The 17,072-nt window shown below is 41.9% G+C and overlaps 1 protein-coding gene across 2 annotated transcripts in view; it reads left to right on the plus strand.

The window, feature by feature from the left end:
- Positions 1-1,117: 1,117 nt before the first annotated feature.
- Positions 1,118-17,072, plus strand: part of LOC106607890 (RAC-alpha serine/threonine-protein kinase) — a 58,465-nt gene continuing 42,510 nt past the window's right edge. For both annotated transcript variants that reach the window (XM_014205362.2, XM_014205363.2), the window contains exon 1: positions 1,118-1,305. The gene's annotated coding sequence lies outside the window, so the exon portion shown is untranslated. The remainder of the gene's footprint in view (positions 1,306-17,072) is intronic.

The raw sequence follows: 17,072 nt of genomic DNA on the forward strand, positions 1-17,072 counted from the left end.
GTAATTAGCTAACATACCGGTACATACTGCTGTAATGATATGCTATATGGTTCGTAAGGATAGCATAGCTAGCCAACATAACATGTAAGGTAACTTATTTGAAAAGTCGTTACTTTATTATATTGCTCAACATTTTCCTAACATTTGTCATAATTAGTTAAAACAATGAATTTGTATCGCCATTTTCGTCAAATCTGAAGACGATGTGAAGCCACGCCCATTTTCTGAAGAATTGCATTATGGGCCCTAAAAGCACGGAAATAGTGTTCACTGCTTGTGTACTTCGTATTTTGACGAATTTAGTACGACATCAGATAACTTTTGGTTTACTATCTATATCCATGCTATGACCAATAAGCATACTATATACTCAATTTACGTCACAAATAGTACGGTTCGTATGAGTGTTCGAACACAGCTGATGTTCATGGGTATCTAGACATTTTTCTGCATCAATCATAGACTCATCTCATCGTCGGGTATTAGGCTACTGATCATTATAGCAATAATGATAGAATATCATTTTTAGAATATGGCGTTATAAGTACATTTGTAGATACAAATGAAGTTGTTTCTGCCCACAGTAAACTGTAAAAAGATCCACTTGCATTTTAAGTTGAATATTAAATTATAGGCAAATGTGTGATTCTCAATTGTCATCACAATCATCCCGTATATAACGTTCAACACAGTTCCATAAAACGTGGCGTTTTGCATCTTGAGTGACAATTGCACATTCCTTGATATAACTGCAATGCACACATTGAACTCTAAAACGGGGAAAAGCCAAATGAGGTTACGGCATAGAGATAGATAGAGGACTCATCTTTGTATATGTGCAATAATAGCGTCTGTGACAGCATGCGCTGCGCCATTGAGGCAATCTCCATTTTGAAGTAGTCAGTTTTCTTCTTCATGATTGGCTGATCCCTCCTCATGTCCCGGATGGACATGACTCCAACAGGGTCACCGGGAGGGATCAGCCAATGAAATTGGAAATCCCACCCAGTTGACTACATTCAAATGGTGGAATCCCTCAATGGCGCTGCCAATGCTAAAATAGCCTTTTGGTAACTAGAGGCCTCTATCATTCTTTATGGGTTACGGTATAAGAACTTCGTCGGCTTTAGGACCCAGGGGGGATTCGGATATTGTGAGGACATAAGGCTCGGTTGGTTTAATGGGAGAACGACTAGACTTTGAGTGCATGAGGATACATTAACCAATAATACGCATGGACAAATATGCTGATAAGTTGTCAAAGAGTCCAAACAATGACCTCTAATAACGTTCGAATTGGTCAAGGTAAAGTTCTGTTTAAATTATTTTGTTTCAGTCATGCCAGAAATAGTAGTATTTCGCATTGTAGTCAGTGGGGATGCGGATATCTTCACCCAATCTGCTCTACTAGGCCTTGAACTGTCAAAAACGAGCCAAAATATCATATTGTTATGCCTACTGTCTGTAACATATAGTTAGTTTCCACAGTAACTCAGTGTATTACATGTGTTACATATGTCCGAAGAGTTAACAAATAATTGCTGTAAAATCGTTTTTTATTTTGCTGTCATGCAGGGTGTTGGGGGAAAAACTAAATGTAATCTGTACTGATACTGTCATGAATTGTTATGAGTAACGTTAAGTTGGTTGCATGCCGCTTGGTTTCATTTGGCTACAGAAAGGACTGTAGTAAATCCGCCGTGTTTTAGTCCACAAGTCACCCCCACCCCTCATATTGTTATTCTCTTGTGAAGCTCAGCCTATTTATTGTATTTTAATTTAGCTGAAACGGTTGGTTGTTTGAATTATTTTTATTAACGCCAAAAACCTGAAATAAGAGGGACTTGGTGGTTGTTCCATTGATATATTTCTACATTGTTGCCGAACCATAGAGGAACCTGCGCATTATTCTTTTTTTCAGTAGTCTAACACGTGTGATACTTGAAGCAGAATCTGGGTGTATAGTAACGTCTGCCGTAAACCCAGATTCTGGTTAAACTGTAACCCTTGTGTAACAATGGTATTTCTTTTTTTTGTCTTAGTGTGGAAACATTGTATCCACATATACTAATACTGTATATACCCTGAAAGATTGGCGTGAACATTGTATTAAAATATTAATATTTTATTACAGAATTAATTTAATGATAAGCAACCACCGAGCCCTTATTCTTGACGTCCCCTTTAACCTTGTGAGGGAAATGCGCCGACGCTGCCCAAATTATTTTCTGTAGAAACGCAAATATGCCTCGCACGCGATACAGATTTGGAACTGAATTTTCATTTATATATTAAATAAACACTTGCTCTACGCAGGATAGCTGAATTGCACCTGGTTGTGTTTTGAGTAACACCTGCTTCCAACCAGAAATGGAATGGTCCAATGGAAATGCCATGTAAGGTGAGAGCATAGTGGTGTTAGAATACTTATACTAACCACACAATTTGTGAAGTAAATTTAGTATATAGTATTGGTCATAGTATGGATATAGTTGGCATGCCAAAAGTTCCCGGATGTCGTACTACGTTCGCCAAAACACAAAGTATACAAACAGACAAAGTATACAAACACATTTCCGTGCTTTTAGGGCCCATAATGCAATTCTTAAATTGTATTTTTTAGATTTGAAGAAAATGGTGAAAGTCCAGTGTAACAGTAGGTTCCGTCCCTCTCTTCGCCCCAACCCGGGCTTGAACCAGGGACCCTTGCACACATCAAGAACTGACACCCCACGAAGCATCGTTACCCATCGCGCCACAAAAGCCGCGGCCCTTGCAACGCAATGGGAAAACCTACTTCAAGTCTCAGAGCGAGTGACGTCACCGATTGAAATGCTATTAGCGCGCACCACCGCTAACTAACTAGCCATTTCACATCGGTTACACCAGCATGAGCAGATACAAATTCATTGCTTTAACTAATTATGACAAATGTTGAGCAATATAATAAAGTATTGACTTTTCAAATAAATTACCTTACATGTTATGTTGGCTGGTAATTTGTTAGCTACACTATCCTTACGAACCACATAGGATGGTAGCTGGCTAACATGCATACTAACGTTAGTTGGCTACTACATCGAACTTGCCAGGCAGTATATTAACTATATGCTTCCTAACTAACTACCCAACGTTAAATGACTTGATTATTCCCGTCATTCTTAGCTAAGTGGTATAGTCGTTGTGCGTTCTCATTGGACATTCAGGTGGCAGTAAACATTGCCAAAAGAAACATAAAATTTTCCTAGCAGCAGTTGGTCACCAATGCTTTGGATAACAGTAAAACAGCCTAACCAGCTCCGCTAGGGTGAGTAAAATGGTCAATGCTCTGAATTTACAAACGGACAATCTGACAACACTCTGAATTTACGAACGCCGACAGTGCACTCTAGATTGAATTTAAGAACACACCAGAAGGCGTAAAATGTCTAGCTAGTAATTTGTTATACTAACAACTTAGCAAGAGGTTGCATAGCAACACCAACTTCTGGTAGACAGGCGCAGTGCTAGTACGCTCAACCGAAGAAGCTATACTAAAATGAACAAATAGTATGTAGTGTGTGTATATACTCATTAAGTAAATAGTATGTTTAGTATAGGTATTCGAACACAGCTCATGTCTTACCTCGGCTGGAGGTTGTTACATTCAGGTGATACTTTGCTAAATTGCATACAGTAAATATATCTTTTGTATTTTAAAGATTTTTTTCTCGCTGGTATGAAAGTTAAGTTCCAAAGGTTTCCAAAACCATATTGCAAGCGAGGATTATTAACGTTTCTAAATGTTAAAACAGAGCATCGGGATTGTAGTTCTCATGGTTCTCCAGCTGTGATCCATACCTTCATCTGAGAACCCAAAAGGGGAGACGGCTGTAAGCTCCCTTGGGTCTTGGAGAGCTATAAATGACCCATCATACTGCATTAGTGTTTTTCACAATGTTGAATTTGATATCCCATCTTTGTCATGACATGCCATTTCGAAAATATACACTACATGATCAAAAGTATGTGGGCACATGCTCGTCGAACATCAAATAACAAAATCATGGGCATTAATATGGACTTGGTCCCCCCCACCGTTGCTGCTATAATAACCTCCACTCTTCTGGGAAGGCTTTCCTCTGGATGTTGGAACATTGCTGCAGGGATTTGCTTTCATTCAGCCACAAGCATTAATGAGGTCGGGCACTGATGTTGGGTGATTAGGCCTGGCTCGCAGTCTGCATTCCAATACATCCCAAAGGTGTTCGATAGGATGGAGGTCAGGGCTCTGTGCAGGCCAGTCAAGTTGTTCCACACTGATCTCGACAAACCATTATTATAAAAATATTTTTAACCCTTTTTATTTCTCCCCAATTTCATGGTATCCAATTGGTAGTTAGTCTTGTCCCATCGCTGCAACTCCCGTACGGACTCGGGAGAGGTGAAGCTCAAGAGCCTTGTGTCCTCCAAAACACAACCCAGCCGAGCCACACTGCTTCTTGACACAATGCCCGCTTAACCCGTAAGCCAGCCACACCAATGTGTCAGAGGAAACACCATACTGGTGACCGTGTCAGCGTGCATTGCGCCCGGCCCGCCACAGGAGTTGCTAGTGCGTGAAGGGACAAGAACATCCCTGCCAGCCAAACCCGGACGATGCTGAGCCAATTGTGCGCCGCCCCATGGGTTTCCCGGTCACGGCCGGCTGCAACAGAACCTGGACTTGATCCAGGATCTCTAGTGGCACAGCTAGCAACTGCGATGCAGTGCCTTAGACCACTGCGCCACTCGGGAGGCGAGACGAACCATTTCTGTATGGACCTAGTTTTGTGCACAGGGACATTGTCATGCTGAAACAGGAAAGGGCCTTCCCCAAACGGTTGCCACAAAGTTGGAAGTAGAGGTCGACCGATTATGATTTTTCAGCACCGATACCGATTATTGGAGGACCAAACCCGCCGATACCGATTAATCGGCCGATTTTAGGAAAACAAAACAAAAGAGTTAAAAAAAAATATATACTGAATGAACACTTATTTTAACTTAATATAATACATCAATAAAATCAATTTAGCCTCAAATAAATGAAACCTGTTCTATTTGGTTTAAATAATGCAAAAACAAAGTGTTGGAGAAGAAAGTAAAAGGGCATTATGTGCCATGTAAGAAAGCTAACGTTTAAGTTCCTTGCTCAGAACATGAGAACATATGAAAGCTGGTGGTTCCTTTTAACTTGAGTCTTCAATATTCCCAGGTAAGAAGTTTTAGGTTGTAGTTATTATAGGACTATTTCTCTCTATGATTTGTATTTCATATACCTTTGACTATTGGATGTTCTTATAGGCACTTTAGTATTGCCAGTGTAACAGTATAGCTTCCGTCCCTCTCCTCGCTCCTACCTGGGCTCAAACCAGGAACACATCGACAACAGCCACCCTCGAAGCAGCGTTACCCATGTAGAGGAAGGGAAACAACTACTCCAAGTCTCAGAGCGAGTGACGTTTGAAATGCTATTAGCGCGCACCCGCTAACTAGCTAGCCATTTCATATCGGTTACACCAGCCTAATCTTGGGAGTTGACAGGCTTGAAGTCATAAACAGCGCAATGCATTGCGAAGGGCTGCTGGCAAAACGCACAAAAGTGCTGTTTTGAATGAATGCTTACGAGCCTGCTGGTGCCTACCATCGCTCAGTCAGACTGCTCTATCAAATCAAAGACTTAATTATAACATAACACACAGAAACACGAGCCTTGGGTCATTAATATGGTCGAATCCGGAAACATCACGTTTATTCTTTCAGTGAAATACGGAACCGTTCTGTATTTTTATCTAACGGGTGCCATCCATAAGTCTAAATATTCCTGTTACATTGCACAACCTTCAATGTTATGTCATAATTACGTAAAATTCTGGCAAATTAGTTCGCAATGAGCCAGGCGGCCCAAACTGTTGCATATACCCTGACTCTGCGTGCAATGAACGGAAGAGAAGTGACACAATTTCACCTGGTTAATATTGCCTGCTAACCTGGATTTCTTTTAGCTAAATATGCAGGTTTAAAAATATATATACTTCTGTGTTGATTTTAAGAAAGGCATTGATGTTTATGGTTAGGTACAGTCGTGCAACGATTGTGCTTTTTTCGCAAATGCGCTTTTGTTAAATCATCCCCCGTTTGGCGAAGTAGGCTGTCTTTGTTAGGAAGAAATAGTCTTCACAGTTCGCAATGAACCAGGCGGCCCAAACTGCTGCATATACCCTGACTCTGTTGAAGAGGTGACACATTTTCCCTAGTTAAAATAAATTCATGTTAGCAGGCAATATTAACTAAATATACAGGTTTAAAAATATATACTTGTGTATTGATTTTAAGACATTGATGTTTATGGTTAGGTAGAAGTTGGAGCAACGACCGTCCTTTTTCGCGAATGCGCACCGCATCGATTATATGCAACGCAGTACAGGCTAGATAAACTAGTAATATCATCAACCATGTGTAGTTAACTAGTGATTATGATTGATTGCTTTTTCTAAGATATGTTTAATGCTAGCTAGCAACTTACCTTGGCTTCTTACTGCATTCATGTAACAGGCAGGCTCCTCGTGGAGTGCAATGTAAAGCAGGTGGTTAGTGTTGGACTAGTTAACCGTAAGGTTGCAACATTGAATCCCCGAGCTGACAAGGTAAAAAACTGTCGTTCTGCCCCTGAACAAGGCAGTTAACCCACCGTTCCTAGGCCGTCATTGAAAATAAGAATGTGTTCTTAACTGACTTGACTAGTTAAAATATATATATATATAAAAAAATTGGCTAATCGGTGGCCAAAAATACCGACTGTTATGAAAACTTGAAATCGGCCCTAATTAATCGGCCATTCCGATTAATCAGTCGACCTCTAGTTGGAAGCACAGAACTGTCTTGAATGTCATTGTATGCTGTAGCGTTAAGCGTTCCCTTCACTGGAACCATTATTCCTCCTCCATCTGACTTTACAGTTGGCAGTGAGTGTTGCAACCGAGGACAGGTGATTTGTATGCGCTTCAGCACTCGGTCCTGTCCTGTGAGCTTGTGTGGTCTACCACTTTGCTGCTGGGCTGTTGTTACTCCTAAATGTTTCCACTTCCCAATAACAGCACTTAGTTGACCAGGGAAGAAATTTGATGATCTGACTTGTTGGAAAGGTGGCCGTCTATGACGGTGCCACTTTGAAAATCACTGAGCTTTTCATTAAGGATATTCTACTGCCAATGTTTGTCAATGGAGATTGCATGGCTTTGCTCGATTTTATAAACTCAGCAAAAAAAGAAACGTCCTCACTGTCAACTGTTTATTTTCAGCCAACTTAACATGTGTAAATATTTGTATGAACATAAAAGATTCAATAACTGAGACATAAACTGAACAAGTTCCACAGACATGTGACTAACAGAATAATGTGTCCCTGAACAAAGGAGGGGGGTCAAAATCAAAAGTAAGTCAGTATCTGGTGTGGCCACCAGCTGCATTAAGTACTGCAGTGCATCTGCTCCTCATGGACTGCACCAGATTTGCCAGTTCTTGCTGTGAGATGTTACCCCAGTCTTCCACCAAGGCACCTGCAAGATCCCTGACATTTCTGGGGGGAAAGGCCCTAACCCTCCGATCCAACAGGTCCCAGACGTGCTCAATGGGATTGAGATCTGGGCTCTTCACTGGCCATGGCAGAACACTGACATTCCTGTCTTGCATGAAGTCATGCACAGAATGAGCAGTATGGCTGGTGGCATTGTCATGCTGGAGGGTCATGTCAGGATGAGCCTGCAGGAAGGGTACCACATGAGGGAGGAGGATGTCTTCCCTGTAACGCACAGCGTTGAGATTGCCTGCAATGACAACAAGCTTTGTCCGATGATGCGGTGACACCGCCCCAGACTATGACGGACCCTCCACCTCCAAATCGATCCCGCTCCAGAGTACAGATCTCGGTGTAATGCTCATTCCTTCAACGATATCTGCGAATCCGACCATAACCCACGATGAGACAAAACTGCGACTCTCACGAAGAGCACTTTTTGCCAGCCCGGTCTGGTCCAGCGACGGTGGGTTTGTGCCCATAGGCAACATTGTTGCCAGTGATGTCTGGTGAGGACCTGCCTTACAACAGGCCCGCAAGCCCTCAGTCCAGCCTCTCTCAGCCTATTGTGGACAGTCAGAGCACTGATGGAGGGATTGTGTGTTCCTGGTGTAACTCGGGCAGTTGTTGTTGCCATCCTGTACCTGTCCCGCAGGTGTGATGTTCGGATGTACCGATCCTGTGCAGGTGTTACACGTGGTCTGCCACTGCGAGGACAATCAGCTGTCCGTCCTGTCTCCCAGTAGCGCTGTTTTAGGCTTCTCACAGTACGGACATTGCAATTTATTGCCCTGGCCACATCTGCAGTCCTCATGCCTCCTTGCAGCATGCCTAAGGCATGTTTATGCAGAAGAGCAGGGACCCTGGGCATCTTTCTTTTGGTGTTTTTCAGAGTCAGTAGAAAGGCCTCTCTTTAGTCTCCTAAGTTATCATAACTGTGACCTTAATTGCCTACTGTCTAAGCTGTTAGTGTCTTAATGACCGTTCCACAGGTGCATGTTTATGATTCATTGAAAAAGCATGGGAAACAGTGTTGAAACCTTTTACAATGAAGATCTGAAGTTATTTGGATTTTTATGAATTATCTTTGAAAGACAGGGACCTGAAAAGGGGACGTTTCTTTATTTGCTGAGTTTAGTTCAAACTAGGGATACACAATATATTGGTAAGCATATCGGAATCGGACGATATTAGCTAAAAATGCTGGCATCGGCTCTACTTAAAGTTCAACACTGATGTCAAAGCTGAAGTGCATACCTGGTATAACGTAGGTAGATGACGTAATGATGCCACAAAAAATACAGCGCTACACGTGCAACACAGCATTCCTAACACAGCCTACTGTGTCGCTCTATTTTGAAGTTTCAAAGGAAGCTAACAAAAAGGTCATATGCAGCATTTTATGCTATTATTTCCTGAGGGGAGAAAGTGAAATCTTTCAATACCACAAACCTGAATAATCATTTGTAAGTGCTTCACCCCCAGACGTTCAGTGACTACTTAGAACAAAAGCAGAAAAAAACTAAGCGCACACTTCCAACAACTAAACAAGTTCAAGTCGAGCAGTCATTTGAAAGAGTAAGCATTTCAGCAAGACAACTCAAAGGTGAAATCCATTAACGCCAAGATAATGGAATTCATTGCCCTTGACGATCAACCCTTCTCTGTCGTGGATGATGTTGGCTTTCGCTGACTGGTCGAGCACCTCGAGCCCCGGTACGCACTAGCATGTAGGCGCTATTTTTCAGATGTTGCCCTACCGGAGTTACACAGTATTGTTGAAACACACAACCATGAGCTACTTGCTATGGGCGTCACTGCTATTAGCTTCACGACTGACATTTGGAGCAGCGACGTCAGCCCCATGAGCGTGCTGAATCTGACAGCACAGTGGGTCGACGAGGATTTCGTACTGAGGAAAGCTGTATTGCATGCACAAGAATGTGCTGGTTCTCATACCACTGCTGCCAATTTCAATGGCATTTGAGAACATGTTTGAAACTTGGAAAATCCCCAAGAACGAAGTACACGCTGTGCTACGTGATAATGCAAGTAACATGACAGTCTCCGGGAGAGTCGCCAGTTTGCCATGCATGGCACACGCGCTGCAACTGGCTGTGAATGGTGGTTTTGGCCCAACGCAACATAGTGTCAACAGGTAGGAAGATGGTGGGAAATTTTAAACGCATACAGCTGCCTGCAAGCAATACAGAAGCAGCTTGGAGTGAAAATGAAAAGGCTTAAGCAAGATGTTTCCACCAGATGGAACGGTACTTTTTACATGGAGAGCCTGCTGGAATAAAAACGAGTGCTTGGCATGTACGCAGCTGACTGAGTTACCTGCAAAAGTCAGTACAAACTTGTGGAGACTCACTGAAACCATGAACACACTCCTAGCTCCACTCAAACAACTGACTCAAGAAATAAGCTCATCAACTGCGTCTGCAGCAGACGTGATACCCTCTGTCATGGTTTTGAAATGCCTGCTCAACAAAACCCCATGGTCTGATGGCAGTTAACTTGCAAAAGTACTCTACTAGAGGCTGTGAACAAGCGATTCGTTGGCATTCTCTCTGAGTCTCTTTTAGTGTCGCCACCATACTTGATGCTAGGTACAAGGACCGCTACTTCGATGCAGACAAACAGGGTTAAAGTGACTATGCATAGATAAACAGAGTATCAGCAGTGTAAAAACAAAGGGGAGGGGGGTCCAATGTAAATAGTCTGGGTGGCCATTTGATTAATTGTTCTGCCACCTTATGGCTTGGGGTAGAAGCTGTTAAGGAGCCTTTTGGACCTAGACTTGGCGCTCTGGTATTGTTTGCCGGGCGGTAGCAGAGAACAGTCTATGACTTGGGTGTCCTTACTCAACATTAACAGGAGTGCTCCAAACAAAAGACAATGACTCAGTTGACAGACCTGGTCAATGGAATTAAAGAAACAAACTTGTTTCTCACAAGTGTCCATTCTTGACAATGAGAACATGAAGACTATAATATTGAATGCATTAAAATAAATACCCGTAACGAACATTGTAGAATAGGAATTAATGGTAAATGTACTACTGGTGATATCTGTAATGGGGAAATTGATCTACACTTAACGATCAAATGAAAACAATTCACACAATGAATGTGCACAAATTTGGAGAGGGTGCATTCTGGAGAGAAGTGCATCGGGGGTGCATGGTCAATCCGACGTCTGCATTGGCCATGCATCATTTACGGTGATATGGCCTCAGCAGAAGTCAGGGTAAGAATGGCCTCAGCAGAAGTCGGGGCGTTCATACTTTTTGCGCTTCACGGAGCAGTGCAGAGCTGTTGTCAGGGAAGTGAGTTTGTTTATACAGGATGTACCGCCCCCACCTACCATCAAACAATCATGTTAATACGGGGCTATACAGAGCCCACCGCATTTGTTACAAAATCTGGGAAGTGCATGGTGATGTAGTACAGAGCTTGATTTGGCTTCTGCATACCTCTATATATTTATGTGTAATATTTATTTTCTTTTTTTAATTGGTGTTAGCTAGCACTAGTCAACTCCGGTATTTTTGATCCTATAGCTTCTATTTTAAATAGTGAGCCAACATGTTTTCAGCACTTTTGCCTGACTGATCGAAACTTTCTTGTCTCTGCAGCAGACATAGTGAGCAATATGTTGGCAACATCAAATCGTAATAAAATCACAGTATCGAATCGCAATACGTTGAGAATCGCAACACATATCGTATCGGCTCTTAAGTATTGTGAAATCGTTTTGTGAGGTCCCTGGCAATTCCCAGCCGTAATCTTCACGCTCGTCAAGGTGGTCCATTCGAAACCAGGAGGGATGGTGGTTGCTTAGTTAACTAACATAAAACAAACACTCTAAAAGCTATAATTCAGAGGATGGATCTGGAAGGGATGGATCTGGAAATGTGTTTTTTTTTATATTTCGGTCCTGTAAAATGCTCTGTCTATACCCACTCATTGTTCCCTTTCGCTCAGCCTGTTCCGAACATTAGTGATTAATGCAAAGATTTGACAGCCTGTTGAATGTGAATGATTTAACAAATGATATTGACAGCCTCTTTCAAACATCTCTTAATGAATATTACCTTCACACTCATTACATGATTTACTTTTGTCACGTTTTTGTATCAATTAAATCTGACGAATTATTTTTATTTTTGTCTGACATAATTGGAAACCACACGAGAACGCCGGAAATGTTTATACTCTTAACACGACACAGGGTTGGGGATCTTAGTTACAATACTGTGTAATAGATGGTAAAGGATCATCAACATGCATGGTGAGTGAACGCCTGGCTGGTAATGGAACAGAACGTTAACCAAAATAGTAGTTCTAGTATGGGCAACTTGGCTGACTCCAATTAGCATAATTTCACTCATTTGGTGGAATGTACCTACCTGTTAGGAACTGTACCTAGCAGAAACAGCTGCTACATGTATGACTTGTTAGGACTAAGGGTGATGCCACTCAAAAATCCTCTCAGCCTTTGCACTGTACACACTGGATCAGACACAGCATCTACCATTTGCAGAGTCTGGCCTGGCTGTGTGTCAAATACATTTTTATTTGTCACATTCTTCTTAAACAAGGGTGTAGACTAACAGTGAAATGCTTAAATACGGGTCATTTTTCTACAATGCAGAGTTAAAGAGAAATAAGGGAAAAAATGTGAAATAGTGACGAGGTGTAAAAAAAACATTGCTATGTAGATAGAGTACCAGTACTGAGTTGCTGTGCAGGGGTGTGAGGTAATTGCGGTAGCTATGTACATATAGGTAGGGTTAAAGTGAGTAGGCAACAGGATAGATATAGTAGTAGCACCAGCGGGTAGCCATTTGATTAGCTATTTAGCAGTCTTATGGCTTGGTGGGTAGATGCAGTTCAGGGTTCTAGACTTGGTGCACTGTTACCTCTTGCTGTGTGTGCGTGGTATAAGGGTAAATCCTTTTGAATTCAGTCAGTTTTTGATAGCACCCCTTTTTGATTTGAATGAAACCTTCCTTACATACAGTAGAAGTGCCCAGAAAGTGACCCATTTTGCATACCTGACCGTACTGTCTTCACTGGAAAATATAAACTGTTGAGATTGATATAATTTTAAAAGCTTTCAAACAGGCAAGGGTGTAACTTTGTGTTGCATATTGGGGGTGTCAGGGTCATTGACCTGGCCAAGGCTTTCGACGCTGTCAATCACCACATTCTTATCGGCAGATTCAACAGCCTTGGTTTCTCAAATGACTGCCTCGCCTGGTTCACCAACTACTTCTCAGATAGTTCAGTGTGTCAAGTCGGAGGGCCTGTTGTCTGGACCTCTGGCAGTCTCTATGGGGGTGCCACAGGGTTCAATTCTGGGGCCGACTCTCTTCTCTGTATACATCATTGATGTCGCTTTTGTGCTGGTGATTCTCTGATCCACCTCTACGCAGACGGCATCATTATGTGTACTTCTGGCCCTTCTTTGGACACTGTGTTAACTAACCTCCAGACGAGCTTCAATGCCATACAACTCTCCTTCCGTGGCCTCCAACTGCTCTTAAATGCAAGTAAAAAATAAATGCATGCTCTTCAACCGCTCGCTGCCCACCTGTCCAGCATCACTACTTTGGACGGTTCTGACTTAGAATATGTGGACAACTACAAATACCTAGGTGTCTGGTTAGACTGTAAACTCTCCTTCCAGACACCCCTCTTAAAGCATCTCCAACCCAAAATTAAATCTAGAATCGGCTTCCTATTTTGCAACAAAGCATCCTTCACTCATGCTGCCAAACATACCCTCAACTGACTATCCTACCGATCCTTGACTTTGGCGATGTCATTTACAAAATAGCCTCCAACACTCTACTCAGCAAATTGGATGCATCCAATCACAGTGCCATCTGTTTTTGTCACCAAAGCCCCATATACTACCCACCACTGCGACCTGTATGCTCTCGTTGGCTGGCCTTCGCTTCATATTTGTCACCAAACCCACTGGCTCCAGGTCATCTAAGTCTTTGCTAGGTAAATCCCAGCCTTATCTCAGCTCACTGGTCACCATAGCAGCACCCACCCATAGCACGCGCTCCAGCAGGTATATTTCACTGGTCAGTTCCACCTTTGGCCGCCTTTCCTTCCAGTTCTCTGCTGCCAATGACTGGAACGAATTGCGAAAATCACTGAAGCTGGAGACCCATATCTCCCTCACTAACTTTAAGCACCAGCTGTCAGAGCAGCTCACAGATCACTGCACCTGTACATAGCCCATCCAACTATCTCATCCCCATACTGGTATTTATTTTATTGCTCCTTTGCACCCAGTATCTCTACTTGCACATTTATCTTATGCACATCTATCACTCCACTGTTTAATTGCTATATTGTAATTATTTCGCCCCTATGGCCTATTTATTGCCTTACATCCCTTATCCTACCTCATTTGCACACACTGTATATAGACTTTTTCTCTATTGTATTATTGACTGCATGTTTGTTTCATGTGCAACTCTGTTTGTGTCACACTGCTTTGCTTTATCTTGGCCAGGTCACAGTTGTAAATGAGAGCTTGTTCTCAACTAGCCTACCTGGTTAACCTGTTATGGCTAGGGGGCAGTATTTTCACGGCCGGATAAAAAAAGTACCCGATTTAATCTGATTATTACTCCTGCCCAGAAACTAGAATATGCATATAATTATTAGCTTTGGATAGAAAACACTCAAGTTTCTAAAACTGTTTGAATGGTGTGTCTGAGTATAACAGAACTCATTTGGCAGGCCAAAACCTGAGAAGATTCCATGCAGGAAGTGGCCTGTCTGACAATTTCTTGCCCTTCTTGATTATCTCTATCCATTACAGAGGATCTCTGCTGTTACGTGACACTTCCTACGGCTCCCATGGGCTCTCAGAAGGCGGCAAAAAGCTGAATCGTGGCTTTGCAGGCTCTGGCTGAAAAAAAAGTAGCGCGTTTGGGTAGTGGCTGGTCACAGTACTGTGAGACTCAGGCTCGTGCCCGCGTCGACCCCATGCTTTGTTTTCTTTCGTCTGTTTACTTAAACGCAGATTCCCGGTTGGAATATTATCGCTTTTTTACGAGAAAAATGGCATAAAAATTGATTTTAAACAGCGGTTGACATGCTTCGAAGTACGGTAATGGAATATTTAGAAATCTTTTGTCACGAAATGCGCCATGCTCGTGACCCTTATTTACACTTCGGATAGTGTCTTGAACGCACGAACAAAACTCCGCTGTTTAAACATAACTATGGATTATTTTGAACCAAACCAACATTTGTTATTGAAGTAGCAGTCCTGGGAGTGCATTCTGACGAAGAACACCAAAGGTAATCAAATTTTTGTAATAGTAAATCGGAGTTTGGTCAGGGCTAAACTTGGTCGGTGTCTAAATGGCTAGCCGTGATGGCTGGGCTATCTACTGAGAATATTGCAAAATGTGCTTTCACCGAAAAGCAATTTTAAAATCGGACATATCGAGTGCATAGAGGAGTTCTGTATCTATAATTCTTAAAATAATTTATGTTTTTTGTGAACGTTTATCATGAGTAATTTAGTAAATTCACCGGATGTTTGCGGGGGGTATGCTAGTTCTGAACGTCACATGCTAATGTAAAAAAGCTGGTTTTTGATATAAATATGAGCTTGATTGAACAAAACATGCATGCATTGTATAACATAATGTCCTAGGGTTGTCATCTGATGAAGATCATCAAAGGTTAGTGCTGCATTTAGCTGTGGTTTTGTTTTTTTGTGACATTATATGCTAGCTTGAAAAAATGGGTGTGATTATTTCTGTCTGGGTACTCTGCTGACATAATCTAATGTTTTGCTTTCGCTGTAAAGCCTTTTTGAAATCGGACAGTGTGGTTAGATAAAGGAGAGTCTAATCTTTAAAATGCTGTAAAATAGTCATATGTTTGAAAAATGGAAGTTTTCGGATTTTAGAGGAGTTTGTATTTCGCGCCACGCCCATCATTGGATATTGGAGCAGGTGTTCCGCTAGCGGAACATCTAGATGTAAGAGGTTTTAAGGACATTACATCAAAGTTGGATCAGCCTGTAGTGTGGTTTTCCACTTTAATTTTGAGTGTGACTCCAAATCCAGACCTCCATGGGTTCATAAATTGGATTTCCATTGATTTATTTTTGTGTGATTTTGTTGTCAGCACATTCAACTCTAAAGAAAAAAGTATTTAATAAGATTATTTCTTTCATTCAGATCTAGGATGTGTTGTTTAACCTCTTACATCTAGACGTTCCGCTAGCGGAACACCTGCTCCATTATCCAATGATGGGCGTGGCGCGAAATACAAACTCCTCTAAAATCCGAAAACTTCCATTTTTCAAACATATGACTATTTTACAGCATTTTAAAGATTAGACTCTCCTTTATCTAACCACACTGTCCGATTTCAAAAAGGCTTTACAACGAAAGCAAAACATTAGATTATGTCAGCAGAGTACCAAGCCAGAAATAATCAGACACCCATTTTTCAAGCTAGCATATAATGTCACAAAAACCTAGAAGACAGCTAAATGCAACACTAACCTTTGATGATCTTCATCAGATGACAACCCTAGGACATTATGTTATACAATACATGCATGTTTTGTTCAATCAAGTTCATATTTATATCAAAAACCAGCTTTTTACATTAGCATGTGACGTTCAGAACTAGCATACCCACTTCCGGGGAATTCGCTAACATTTTACTAAATTACTCACGATAAACGTTCACAAAAAGCATAACAATTATTTTAAGAATTATAGATACAGACCTCCTCTATGCACTCGATATGTCCGATTTTAAAATAGCTTTTGGTGAAAGCACATTTTGCAATATTCTAAGTACATAGCCCAGGCATCACGGGCTAGCTATTTAGACACCCGGCAAGTTTAGCACTCACCAATATCAGCTTTACTATTATAAAAGTTTCATTACCTTTTGTTGTCTTCGTCAGAATGCACTCCCAGGACTGCTACTTCAATAACAAATGTTGGTTTGGTCCAAAATAATCCATCGTTATATCCGAATAGCGGCGTTTTGTTCGTGCGTCCCAGACACTGTCTGAAATGGTAAATCAGGGTCGCGCGCGTGGCGCAATTCGTGACAAAAAAATCTAAATATTCCATTACCGTACTTCGAAGCATGTCAACCGCTGTTTAAAATCCATTTTTATGCCATTTTTCTCGTAAAAAAGCGATAATATTCCGACCGGGAATCTCCTTTTAGCTAAACAGAGGAAAGAAAACAAAGCATGGGGTCGACGCGGGCACGCGCCTGAGTCTCACAGTACTGTAACCAGCCACTACCCAAACACGCTACTTTGTTTCAGCCAGAGCCTGCAAAGCCACGATTCAGCTTTTTACCGCCTTCTGAGAGCCCATGGCAGCCGTAGGAAGTGTCACGGGACAGCTAAGATCCTCACTCTTCAATAAACAGAGACAAGAAGAACGACACCT

This window comes from Salmo salar, chromosome ssa06, assembly GCF_905237065.1.
Source record: "Salmo salar chromosome ssa06, Ssal_v3.1, whole genome shotgun sequence".
Taxonomy (NCBI): Eukaryota; Metazoa; Chordata; class Actinopteri; order Salmoniformes; family Salmonidae; genus Salmo; species Salmo salar.